Consider the following 12932-nt stretch of genomic DNA (forward strand, 5'->3'; position numbering starts at 1 on the left):
AGTGGGAGTGTGGTGGCGGCAAGTGTGGAGCTCCCACAGACGCTGCCGGCACTGTCATTGGTGGGGAGAGGCGCGGGTGGCAAGCGCTGACCAGGGGTCAGCGACCACCTACAGGTGCTGCCAGCAGTGATGGCAGTGGCCAGCCGTGATCATGGACCGCCTGCAAACCCTGCTGGCAAGTGCTGGCTGCGAGGTGGAAAGTGGCGACTGCCCACAGGCATTGCCAAGAGTGTCAGTGACGCCTTTTTGCAGGCGGTACACCGATACACTTGGGATGTACATGCAGCCCCTACGCATTGCCCCTGAATCTAGCCATTGGTACTGTGGGGTGAATTCAAAACAACTCCTGTTCATGTGATCCATGCTTCCCTGACAGCCTGTTTACCAGCTGTTCGGTGCTGATGGTTTTGTTCTTTTCTATTTGTAAGTACTTTTGATCATTTATTTTTCACCAAAATTCTTACAAGTATTTGGCAAAACCCAGCATACTTCAGTGGCATGGCAGATCCAAGATTGTGGCCATTATTTCTTTGTGGGGTGGAGTGCAAACGCAGTAGAAGACAGCTCATTGCACATATGCCACTGAGCTGTTGGCAACTCGTGCCAGAGCTCTGCATGTGCTGTGAGCTCTGTGCTCACCCAGGTGGGGGGCTACACAAAACCATTGCTTTCAAGCAGCTCTGGAGCCTGCTGCTGTTTGCTCTTCCCCTCCCTCCCTGAATTCAGCAGCAGGGAAAGGGAGGAGACCAGATGAGCAACAGGGAGTTTCAGGAGCTGAGTGAAAGCAGGGTTGCTTGTCCTGACTGCTCCTACCTTCCTTTCCCCTACTGCTGAATTCAGCAGAAGGGAGCAGGGGAAAGGGGAGGGGAGAGCAAAGAGCAGCAGGCTGCTTGAAAGTAGGGACTCTGGGCAGAGCTCTGTGCTTGCAGCAGCGAGCTCAGAGTGCTTGCAGCACACACACAGCTCCCAGCATGTGCTGTGTTGAAGTCCTGGTGAGCTACTGCACATACAGGACATAGTCAAAGAGCAGCTGCAACTGCACCAGGCTTAGATCCACCCTCGTTTAGCAGGTTCCTGTAAGAGGCCAACATTTACCCAGTTACTGCAAAGTGCTGTGTGACCTTTTATCCTAAGCTGAATGTCATACAGTACGGTAATACTGACATCCATCCTATGACAGTTCACCAAACAGCCAGATTATGCATTGTTTGGTCCTCCCAATATGCTCTAAGAGACTTGGATGAGATAGATTAGTAAATCTGTTCATAACTAGAATACAGGTGGCCTTTCAACCTTTCTGAAATCCTGCTATTTGATGAAGTTACTTGGGTTGCCCTAGATAGCTGTAATCAAAAGAAGAGCAAGAACTTCCACTTCTCTTTGGAGAGAAGTTGTACAGGTTAGGTGATCCTCCTTCGGTACAACAAAAGTAATAGTGACCATTAAAAAATCAATCAACTTTTCAAGCTTTTAAAGACAAGTGAAGAGCTTTGGAAGAAAACACCTGCTCCGTTTTCCTGAGGATAATATTTCTCTGTAACTGGTGCCTCCTGTCAAAACAATGGTATACATTACCATGTGTTTATTAAAGTAGGAGATCTGAATCACACAGAGCTGGAGTATATACAGAATAGCCCCTTTCAAATGCATAGAATGAATCAACCCACCAGATCCCTTATCCAAATTAGGGCACAGTGCTTTTCCGTTTTGGCTTTTGACCTAATTTCTTATGAACAAGTAATAAGTACAATACTGTACTTGCCTACAGTAATTTTTCAGAGCTAAACCAGTCATGGATATAGTTTTTGAAGTGAGTTGAAATCATACGCTAGATTTGGTTATGAAAAATTGGAAACTACTCCAAGCTAAAGGGAGAAGTGACTTGTAAGTGAGCTATGAACTTCTAAAATGAATCAGACCTTAGTGGAGGATTAAAAAAACCAGTGACTTTGAAACTGTTGAGATACATCTGGAAGAGTACAGTTAAATCACTGTGAGACATGGAAAGCAAGACCAGGCAGATGCCACAACACACAGAGAAGACACTGTCCAAAAGACTGGTCTGTTCTTAGCTTAAGGGTGATGCCACAGGGTAGCCAGAATCAAAGATTTAGGAAAAAATAGCCTTGGTACACATTCAAAATGAGGTGTTGTGTATTCTGTGTGATCTAGAAAGCTGTGTAGCTGGGTGTTTTCTTTCATATAACTGAATTAATTCACCATAGCGTAATGCACCATTAAATGAATGATCTGCTGTCTTCATTCTCAGCTAATCACACCTAATACAAATGGGACCTTAAGCTTGGTCTGAATGGAAACAATTGCTATTTTGATTGCTTGAATCAGAAAAAACATTTTAGTTCAATTGTCTAATCCAGTGCCTAGTGCAGTGACTCTCTTAACCAAGGGGATGTGGGGAACTCTGGTACGTGGGGAACCCTGTGGGCCAGGACCCTGCATATGCAGGGCAGTGCGGAGTCTGATCCTGGCATGCGGGGCTGGGTGGGGGTGCCATGAGGTTTTGGGGCGCCAATTGTAGCATGTGGGGTCAGATGGAGGTTGTGCGGAGCCTCAGGGTGCTGATCCCAATGCATGGGACCAGACAGAAGTAGCACAAGGCCCTGATCCTGGCACGTGAGGCCGGGTGAAAGCAGCGTGGGACTTTGGGGCCCCAATTCTTGTGCGTGGGGTTGGGTGGAGGCAGCAGGGGACCCAGGGGCATTCGTACCAGTATGTGGAGCCCCAGGGCCCTGATCCCAGCATATGGGAGAAGATAGGGATAGCATAGGGCCTGGGAACCTGATCCAGGCATGCAGACCAGCCCTGTCCCATTCATCTGGCCCAAGTACCAGAATATTGAGCACCACTGCCCTAAACTTATTGTGGATTATCTGCACAGGACATCAGACAAGATCTAGTTTGGCAGGCCTTGTGCATATAAACTCTCAGTGAACCCAAAGAGAACATTTAGATTCCACAGGGATGGTAGAATTGGTCACTAAATTGGCACAATTTGTAGATTTTCCTAAAAAGAAGGTTAGGTTTGAACAAACATTTAGAGAAAAAATATTCTCTTGTTTTACCAGTAGAAAACCCTGCTGGTCAGAGAAGTAGAGGAACATTTAGTACTGCCAAAAAAACAACGCATATACAATTCTTAAATTAAGTCATTTTAAAGTTACAGGAGAGCTAAATCAATCCAACTACAAACATGTATTTCATATTGATTACTCCTATTACCGTTGTTCCACATACATCTACACACATAAACACACACCTTCTATAGGCTGAAACTAACTGCTCAGTTTAAGTATATTATAAACTTCTAAATGAGGATCTAAAATGGAAACGATGACAAGCCATTAAGTCTTGCAGCCATGGTGAAAACTGCCCAGATACCTGCCATTAATTTTATTTTCACATCAGGAAATCTAAATAAAATATTTTGCTTAAAATCTGGTCAAGATGAGTTGAAGCATTTTGTTGGTAAGCCAAAAGCAGAATGTTTCTATTTTGGTCAGCTGCACTTCCATGGCTCTTCATCTCATCTCCTGAAGGGCTTCTGGGGAACTATAATGTAAGTGCCTCAGGTTTTCATCGACTCTAGGGTCAGCTGGACTTCATCTTCAATGTCATGAGACTGCCCACTGCAACTAGAGATTTCTGTTTGGTCTGAGTTTTAGAAACATGAGGACACAACGCATTGCATTTTGGATGGCATGTGCAGTAGATATTACCATGATATATAATACATATACTATACATACCCATGGATTATTACAGTATTTCCTATCACAGTGGAATTCACAAGCTTGGACTGGCAAGACAGAGCAAATCTAATGATCTGCATTACAAACAAGGAAGGATATATTATCCTCAATGAGAAGTATCTGACAAGCATCTCCTTCAGAAACAATAATGGCACACTGATGGACTGGGTGATTTATATGTCTACACTCTGTTCCTTCACATCCTTCCTTAGGCTCACTTTGCCCTGATTCTTACCAGTCATCTTTATGGTTAAGCCAAACAACTTAGGGGCAGACAGGCAAAACCCGGTTGGACAGAGTCAGTATTTAACAACAAAGCTAAACCAATTCAAGTAGTGAATTAATAACAAGTGTTAGGGGCTGCTGTCGTCACTCCCACTAGTATATATTCAGTGTGTATTTTCATTGCCGTCTCCTCCACCCTTTGTCCATGGCTTTGTCTCCTTCACTTGTAAATGCACCATAAGAGTCTAGCTTTTGTTCTGATTTTACATTTGGCATTTAGCAAAATAGGGTCCCAATTCTGAATGAATCCTTGGGGAGCTATTGAAATACAGATATTTAACAATAATTTAATATTGATTACAAAAATCATGTGCTAACTTGATGACAACAACTCTAGAGGCAAATGGTGTTTTGACTTCTGCTCTAAAGGCTTGTGCATGGCATAGTGCACAGTCAGGGATATTATCAACTGGGGCCCTCATATGGCAGGATATATGGCAGGTGTGGCAATAGCAAGCAATGACTTGTGCAGTAGCCAGTCACTGAGAGATAAACTACAAATAGTTTGATCCAAAAACTAGGAAAGGAAATAGAAATCCTTCCTATGAAAGGAAGGGAGTCAGAAGCAGTTAGTGTATGCAAGATATTTATTCATTATCTTGTACTGGCTCTTTGGAGTGTTTACAAGTACCTGAGGCAGGGACCACATTTTCCTGTATGCTTAATAGGAATGAGGCATCAGACCTGATGGAATCAACTGAGTTCTTTGCAACAGAAATAAATGGTAATTGGAAACTATGTTCTATTCTTGGATGTAAGATTTGCCTTCAGACACAGGAACAACTCTTCATGAGCCAGTATAAGGGCAGTGCGTGACTCTTAGAAGTTAAACTGTTGACAGAGTGGATGTGACCCTAGATAGGAACACATCAGGAAAGGAACATATTTGTTTAGCTTCATTGTACAAGTACAAAGTCTGTGTGCTATAAAAAGACGGAGATACTTTTGTTGAAAAATGCTAGGCATGTCCAGTAGCTATGGGTCTCGGGAAGATAACTGTCTAGTTTCCCATATTTTTCAAAGATTAGTGATGTACTGCCAATATTTTAACAAGGAGTGCCCACAAAATTCCACCCTCGCCCAAGTCTGTGATAAACCCTCTGGGATCTGGGTGGGGCCAGGGGATAAGTTGCTGCAGAAAGAGGTGAGGAACTAGGGAATCTAGTCATTTGTTTTTCCAATTGAAAGAAAACACTTCCCGTAACTGCAACCAAGGGGGGAAGCAACCAACCTCCCTTTCTTGTTTGGCAAATAAATCTAGCTTAAATGCACTTTGCTGGAAATGTTTATACTGCGTTTCTGAAAAATATACTGTGTCGATAGGGTAGCACAGCATTCCAGCATGTTTTATCTGAAATGGGAAAGGACAGAAGCAAAACACACGTGTGTATGCATTTGTGAAAAGAACCCATGACAGAGCCAGGGAGGAGCCTCCCTGGGAACATTTGTGGCAATAGCAAACATTTCCATAGGGAAAGGCTTTCTCTTACAATCCTGTGAGAATCCAGAATGTAGCAACAGATGATGATGAACCTGGAGGTAAATGACCTCAGAGGTTCTTTTAGTTCAGTTTCTGGCCTGATTAAATTCTAGAGGTATCAAAGACAGTAAAGTTGCCATCCTCTGGCTAAGTAATATATGGTAATCAGCATAGTCTGTCTGTCCACCCATCTTCCTTTTCTTACTTTCTTCATTTTTTAAACTTTATCCCATGTTTCTTCATCAAAAGGTAACAGGGAAATATTCCAGATTTGACAGAAATATATGGATTCTGAACAGCTCAGCCAGTGACTGACAGCCAGTGACTTTGTGAATGGGACCCCAAATTCACAAAGGGGTTGCCTATGCTTAGTTTCCTCTGCATTGCCCTTGCAGTACAACCAACTTCAAATTCCACATTTATTCCCTTAAAAATGATCAGAAAGACTTCACAATCAAATGTTATGACTAATTAACTTCTTCTGGTGACATTCAAATCCCTGCCTAAGAATGGTCTGTCATCCCTATTATTATTTTTTGGACAAAGAACGAATTAAACTCCACAATGGAATCAAGGGAAAAAAGACATAACAAGGCTGGAATTAACATATTCATATTGGTTTCCAGGACAGGAAGACAAATTTTACTCTGCTTGTGCCCTTCATCCTTTTATCCCATTAAACATCTGCATGGTGGTTGCACAGAGCTCCCAGCATAGCACCACACTGACCTATGTGGAAGGATGACTTGCTCTGGTCTGGGATGGTGGACTTTGGCTCTGGAGCCCCTCCCCACTCTGATGCTCGCAATCAAGGCCAGATCCAGAGAGGGGGGCACGGCTGCACCCTCCCTCACCCCTTTCAGAATGGACCACACCTTGGGAACTTCTGAGAGCTGTGCTGTAAGTTACAGCTTCTGCTATTGCCTCAGCCATATATTTACATCTCACCTATATTCTCATTTACCTTTAAGTACCAGCTAAGAAAGGGGGAATGCATCCATTTTCACTTAACAGCTAGAACAGGGGTCGGCAAGGTTTTTTGGCTAGAGTGCCAAAAATACCTCAACCTTGACCCATGCCTTGTCTTGGTATGGCAGGGGCAGATGCGAGGGGCCCAATCCTCATTGCTGGCAGTGGGTGCACCTGTGCCTCTGGATGGATGGCTGGAGAGGGGCCAGGGCTGTGCTTTCCCAGCTCCTTTCCCACCATTCGCCCTGAGGCATACAGGCAGCTGCTGCCATGGAGCTGGTGCCAGGGCTCCAGACCCCACTGCAGTTGTTTGCAGCCTCCTGGCTGTCTGCCACAGCTTGACTGGGTTTTGGGCAGCTGCTGCCAGCCATCGAGCCTGGGCTGCTTGCAGGAGGGCTTGCAGCCTTCCCGCCACCTGCTGCGAGCAGCCTGGGCTCCACGGCCAGCCGCAGCTCCCCAGAGCCTGGGTCGGTTGCAGTGCACCAAGCAAAATGGCCTCATGCCATGCTCTGGTATACATGCCAGGGGTTGCCAACCCCTTGCTAGAAGCATTTGCAGGTTCATCAAATCTATGTAGACCTTTTTATGTTGTAAAAGGACACCAAGTGAATCCTCTGAGGGTGAAATACATCTGTGTTCAAGGCAAAAAGTACTACCTTAAAGTCTGTGTCTGAGAGAGTTAAAGCTGCTATAGATGAGATTCAGGAAGTTATTTGAGTCAACTGGATAAAAGCCCATGGCAGCCGGGCATGGTGAAGTGACACACAGTCTGCAGGCGCAAGACAGAATGCTGTTTTTCGCTGTGCTGTATCATCAGCTACCGGTCCAAGAAAAAGTCCAAGAAAAAGTATTAGCTCCAGCTTCACAATGAGTTGTTTACTGGCCTCAGCCATGAGAGCAGCCAAAAAAACAGTTGAAAAGGAGAACAAATAGGATGAAAGGAGAGCATGCTAGCAAACTGAGGATCCCAACCTAAGGGAGCTGGGGAAGGCTGGAAAAAAGAAAAAAAAAAGACTGACCTCTCCCTGCCATAAGCAAGCAAAGCTGAATAATTTTGGCTACCAATATTGCTTTCCTGCAGGCAGAAGACACCCAGGCCTTTCTTAACTGAAAGGCTAGTGCTGAAGGTAAGAGGAAGAAATAAAACTTCTAGTTAGTGGCAAAGTTATTTACTAAAAGCAGTAAGATTTAGCAGACTGGGCTTTACAGACAAGAGAAATGCTACAGCTCTGGCAGATAGCATGAATCCCAAATAAGTATAAAACCTGTATTATGAAGGGTTTCAGAGGCAACTTCATCCTTTCAAAGCTAATTTCATGAAAGCAAATGTCTAAAGAACTGTAGGATCCTTCTAGGGGCCAGCTGCCTGGGTGGGATAAAATTAGACAGGCAAGATTCTTTCATCAGGTCACTGATTAAAACATAAGGTGTTTTAACTCACATTTATCTGATCCTTTGCAAATAAAATAAAAGATGAGCAGCCAGTTTAGGAGGATGTTCTATATTCTCTCTAGGAAGAATCATTTTGCAGCTGTTGTGTGCTTTTTGATGCCTCACTGATCTCTAAAGCTCTCATCATCACCTGTCTCTTTTTCTTTTCTTTCTCTCTCCTTTTCTTTTTTTTAATTGGGGAAAAATAATTGTTATGGTGAAAGAAAATCTGAGCATTTAGACACAGGTTTCCTCCTGCCCATTAGAATTCCCAGACTAAAGGAACACTCTGCTACAGCACTCTCACAGGCGCTGTGTCTGCCAACTAATTGCTCAGGAAATAAGCTGTATCCATTGTCAAGCTGTACTTAAAGCTGCCAATTCTTAACTGTGAAAGCTGCTTTTCCTGGGCTGTTAAAGGAAAAGTATAACCAGCCTATAAGGATTGGTGACTAAGGGGGCGATGAAGAGAGGGACTGGGCGGGATCACAGCTACTAATAATACCTCCTTACCCAATGAAAAGCATTTCCTATTGAGACCCCCAACTATTCCCCCTGCCCACAGATCCTGCACAGACATTGGGCCCATTCTTGTGTCCTGTTTCCTTAAGACATGATGGCTGCAACATTCAGCAGTTTTTTCTCTCTCCTAACAAAGGAAGAGAGATAAGTGCTGGCAGCCTCGCATGCTGAGGATGACCGACAATCGGTAAAAGGCTAGAGCAGGCAGGTTTTTCCAGATGGGAATAAACACAACTTCAGCAGAAAAGAAATTGGAGAAATATGTGGACTGTCACAGAGAAGAATCTATGCTAAATCTGCTACTTACCTAGCTGCCTGCAGGCATGATCTCTCAGCTAAACCTGAAGCTGGTGGGTAAGTTTTAATTTTACTTATTGACTGAATGACTGCATACAACTCTTGAGATTTAAATGTTACTTCTGAATATATTAATGTTCTCTAAAGCCCACTGGATCAGACAGATCCTTGATAAAAGTCTCTTGGAGTCAGATTAATTCCTGGAGAAATAATATTACTAACCCATTAGGTGTGAATTGTGGAAGATTTCAGCACTGATTTAGCAATGCTTTTATCTGGGGGAAGACCCAGGCACTAATATTGTGTCAGTGAAAGGAAGGATAAGTTTCTCACACCGATGTGGCAAGGTCCAGCAAAAAGATGATCTCCATGTTTTTGGAATGCAATTACTTTGCAGAGCAATTTACACTAGGAATTACTGCAAGGCAAATCACTGTAATTCACACTTTATCTAACATCAATCAGAATGACAAGGACTTTTCTGTCATGGTTGTGCTTAATTGGCTTGTGTTGGATTTTCTTAATTATTCCCTTGTCTAAAACTCTTTTTAGATTTCAAATTCAATGTCTTTGTGGTATTCCTTTATTTAGGTGCAACAAGACAGCTGTATGTTAAAATTATAGGCTGTGTCAGTGAGCAAAGTTAGCTCTGTGCACTGCAGAAAATCATAAAATTAAGCTGGGTTGCACATCTTGGTAGCAACATCTCCCTACAAGCCATATTTTACAACTTAAGTATAAAAAAGCTTTATCTTTCTTAAATTGCAAATATCTTTTTTTATTTAAATTACATTATACAACTGGCACTACCCTGTAGCTAAATTCTGCTTCTTTTAAAACCAATTACCAGACCCCATAAAAAGAGAGTTTTGCCTATAAGTATATATTAAAACTGTTTTCAGCTATAACATAAATTAAGATGCTTTCCATTATTATTTTAACATGTAAGCTTTTGAGAGAGAGAAGTTGCAGACTATGGATTTTCATTGTATCTAGGAGGAAGCTTTGCTGCACAGATTCATTTCAATAATCCTGCTATGTCTTTGTGTAAGAGAAGTTGTATAACTAATTAATACTCCAGTAAATTAACAGAATAGTTGGTAAAACTGAGAGGATGGGAAGTGCAAAGTTCAAAGCCTGACAAGGCTAACCCTCCAACCCTACAATACTTTTTCATCTCCCTTCTCTTAATAGTATTATGAAAGCCAAAACAAACCAAGCAGGAAGCTAACTTTACTGCTCTGGTGAGTTCAAAGCTTATTGAGTTAAAATGAAAAGTCCTAAAAAATGTGGATGGGGGAGGGAGAGCACTCCGTGTAAATTTCATTTTACTCCTCAGGGACTAAAAAGGAGACTTCTCCTGGTTAAGGTTAGGTCACTTGATAAAACTGGTGTCTGCTAAAATCTGGAAGGAGAAGTTCAGCTCAGAGAGAGGCAGACAAAACAGGACCAAGCCTCAATGCAATTACCTACTCACTTTCATTTCAGAACCTGCATCTTTACAAGGACATTTAAAAACAAGCACGTCATCCAGCTCTCTCTCCCATCCTATCTTCTGGCAGAAGCAAAATAATAATGTTAACAGTTACTAAGTTTTGCAGATCACAACAAGCAGGAAAGATGCAGCCCCAATAGTAAGAGAAGTACTTTCTTCCTTGAGGCAATTGCTTCACCGTTAGAACAGAAGACTGGATGATGGAAACCCATATTCTTATTCCTCTTCACCCACTTAAGTAGTCTTTATTGTGGAATTAGCTCTGCCTCTTTTTGGGCAGTTGCCTTGAAATCTCCACACCGTGCATGAAAACTCCACCTGAGTGAAGTGATTCTGTCAACTGGGAATGCAGGATAGAGCCCTTTGCAGGCTAAAACACTTGAGTGCTGATAGTCCTTCAGTCCCTTCCCACAATCCCCCAACAGGAAGACACTGGCAAATAATTGCTTTACTGACTCGTAAAGAAATGTCCTAGCACACCAGGCTAGTGAGAACAAGGTACACCGAATGAATGAGGTACCAGTGATAACACAGTAAAGTGAGCACAGCTTTGCAATGTGGCTGCTCACACTTAAAGTAGGTTAGGTTGAATGCCAATCACCTGGGCTGACTCTAGCCCTTACCCACTGTGCCTGGGACTATTCAGTTTGGGTCTTAGCCCATCTTCCCTAGAGTACATGGCAAAGATCCCAGACTTGAAGTGCCTAAGTTCTCAATTAGTTCCTTTGTTGGAAAACCCGAAGAAAACCTTAATTACCACTCTATCATCTCTTTTGAGGACAGATAGTTGGGCTGATAACTGTTTGCAAATGTCAATGTGTTGAGTGCTATAACATGTCTATGTATTTTTTTAAATACTCAAATCTAGGATCTCTTCAGTCAATTAACTTATGCTGTTAAATGTTTTATGTACATTCTTTATGAGTATACATACTGTATGTATGTGTACACATACTTTAGTACCTGTTGTGATCTATCTGTGCTTGTTAGAGTTCAGCAAAATGTGCAACCCAGGTAGAAAAATTTCAACTCCGTTACCTATTGAATATATAGACCAATTTAGCAGGGAATTAGACTCATCAGAGGGTGCTCACTGGTGTCCAGGGTATATGAGGAGAGTGGGGGAGGAGGGGTCTACCAGTTTGATCCCTGATGGCTTCTATGTGTCACTGTGTAGAGGCACAAATAACGTTTTGTTGAACAAGCCAGGTCTGGGGCTGAATAGGTGCAAAGCCTGAAATATCCATCTGCTCCCAATGGAGCCTTTTCAGGTCAAGTGCATGTATAAACTTGTTTTGGTGCCACTGCCCATGCTGTGCCTCTTCCATAAATAAGAATATGAGTTTTGCCTCTGGGAACATAAACCCACCACTCTTCACAAAATCAGAATTCTCTTACTGGAAACAGAAGTTATTTATTCCCAAGAGCTGACAGAGGTGGTACGCAATTGCTTCAACATACACCACCTTCTGCCTTTAGTGTCAAAGATCAGACTAGTTGCATTTAACCTTTTTACCCTTAGCTAAGGGTAAAATACCATTTTACCAATCCACAGGTAACCCCAGTTACAAGAGAGAGTTTTCTTGCCAAGAGAGAGTTGCTATTGTTTGGTTTCTGTACAAAATGCAAAGTCTCTCTATCTTGGTAGGTTTGAGCAACTGAATTTGAACAGTGTTTATCAGTCATTGAGACTTTATACATGCATAAAAGCTGCATAATAGCTTGCTTTCTGTATCTTAAAGTACAAAGTTTCTTATAGATTCATAGATGTTAGGGTAAGAAGGGATCTCGGTAGGCCATTCTGTATATTTTAATGAGTGATGTATGTCCACAGATGAAGAGTGACACCTAAAATCTTCTAGCATATTTTCAGTTTAACTTTGGAATATGTCGCTCATGTGCTTCTTGCACAGGATGCCGTTTTATGTTGGAATTAAGACTTATCCTGTTACTTGGAAACAAGTACACTTCTCAAACTATTGTGTGATTATTTCCCCCCCCAATTTTATAATGTCACTCATGTAAATATGATACCTAGAAACCTAATTATGAAATGATATTACAGAGTATTTCTGGATCGCTGTTTTCATACTGTAAAATTTTTGGTTTATTCTCATATATAATAATTATACTTTGTAAAGTTTACTGTTGGAAAAAAAATGTCAGAACTATGTGCTTGTTAATTTACATTAGTATTTTTCTCTTACGTAGGTTCATTATGTTTCGCCCAATAAATTGAGCTGGTTGTGCATTAGAAACGCTGCATAGGAATAAGGTATTTTCCCCAGCGAGAGGGTAAAGGTTACGCTATGAAAACACAAAACATGCCTACAGCTCAGTGAATGTCTATTTTTACAGGGGCATGTACAACGTACAGGGTATTTCTAAAGCCTAGACCATGTAAGTCTCTACAACTCCACAGGGGCATTGAACATATTCAACCCTCACATGGCAAATTCTCAACAAACCCTTTATTGCAATAAATGGGGCTATATATGTCTTTTTATATCAACTACCAGATCTGGTCCATAGATTTTAATGTGAGCAGTGGGTACTCAACACCTTCATGATCAAGCACTCGGAGAGAATGAAGCTATATTATATCAAATTCATGTACCAGCACAGTGAAAGTTACATATTTTCAAGGGCATGAACACTCTTGTGGCCTTAGAAGTGTGTGTGT

At 42.2% G+C, this 12932-nt stretch overlaps 1 protein-coding gene across 4 annotated transcripts in view; it reads left to right on the plus strand.

Annotated features, from left to right (window-relative positions):
- The window catches only part of LPAR4 (lysophosphatidic acid receptor 4), a 72198-nt gene that overhangs the window by 34824 nt on the left and 24442 nt on the right, over positions 1–12932 (plus strand). Inside the window, exons 1-2 of one of the 4 annotated variants that reach the window (XR_002101341.1) lie at positions 7997–8811; positions 10243–12438. The exons of 1 other annotated variant lie outside the window; for it this stretch is intronic. The gene's annotated coding sequence lies outside the window, so the exon portion shown is untranslated. Of the gene's footprint in view, positions 1–7996; positions 8812–10242; positions 12439–12932 lie in introns of those variants that run through there. 2 more of the 4 variants (XM_019536265.1, XM_019536266.1) reach the window with 2 other exon arrangements.

The sequence above is a fragment of the Crocodylus porosus genome, unplaced genomic scaffold (assembly GCF_001723895.1).
Source record: "Crocodylus porosus isolate Cpor-Errol unplaced genomic scaffold, CroPor_comp1, whole genome shotgun sequence".
NCBI classification, from domain to species: Eukaryota; Metazoa; Chordata; order Crocodylia; family Crocodylidae; genus Crocodylus; species Crocodylus porosus.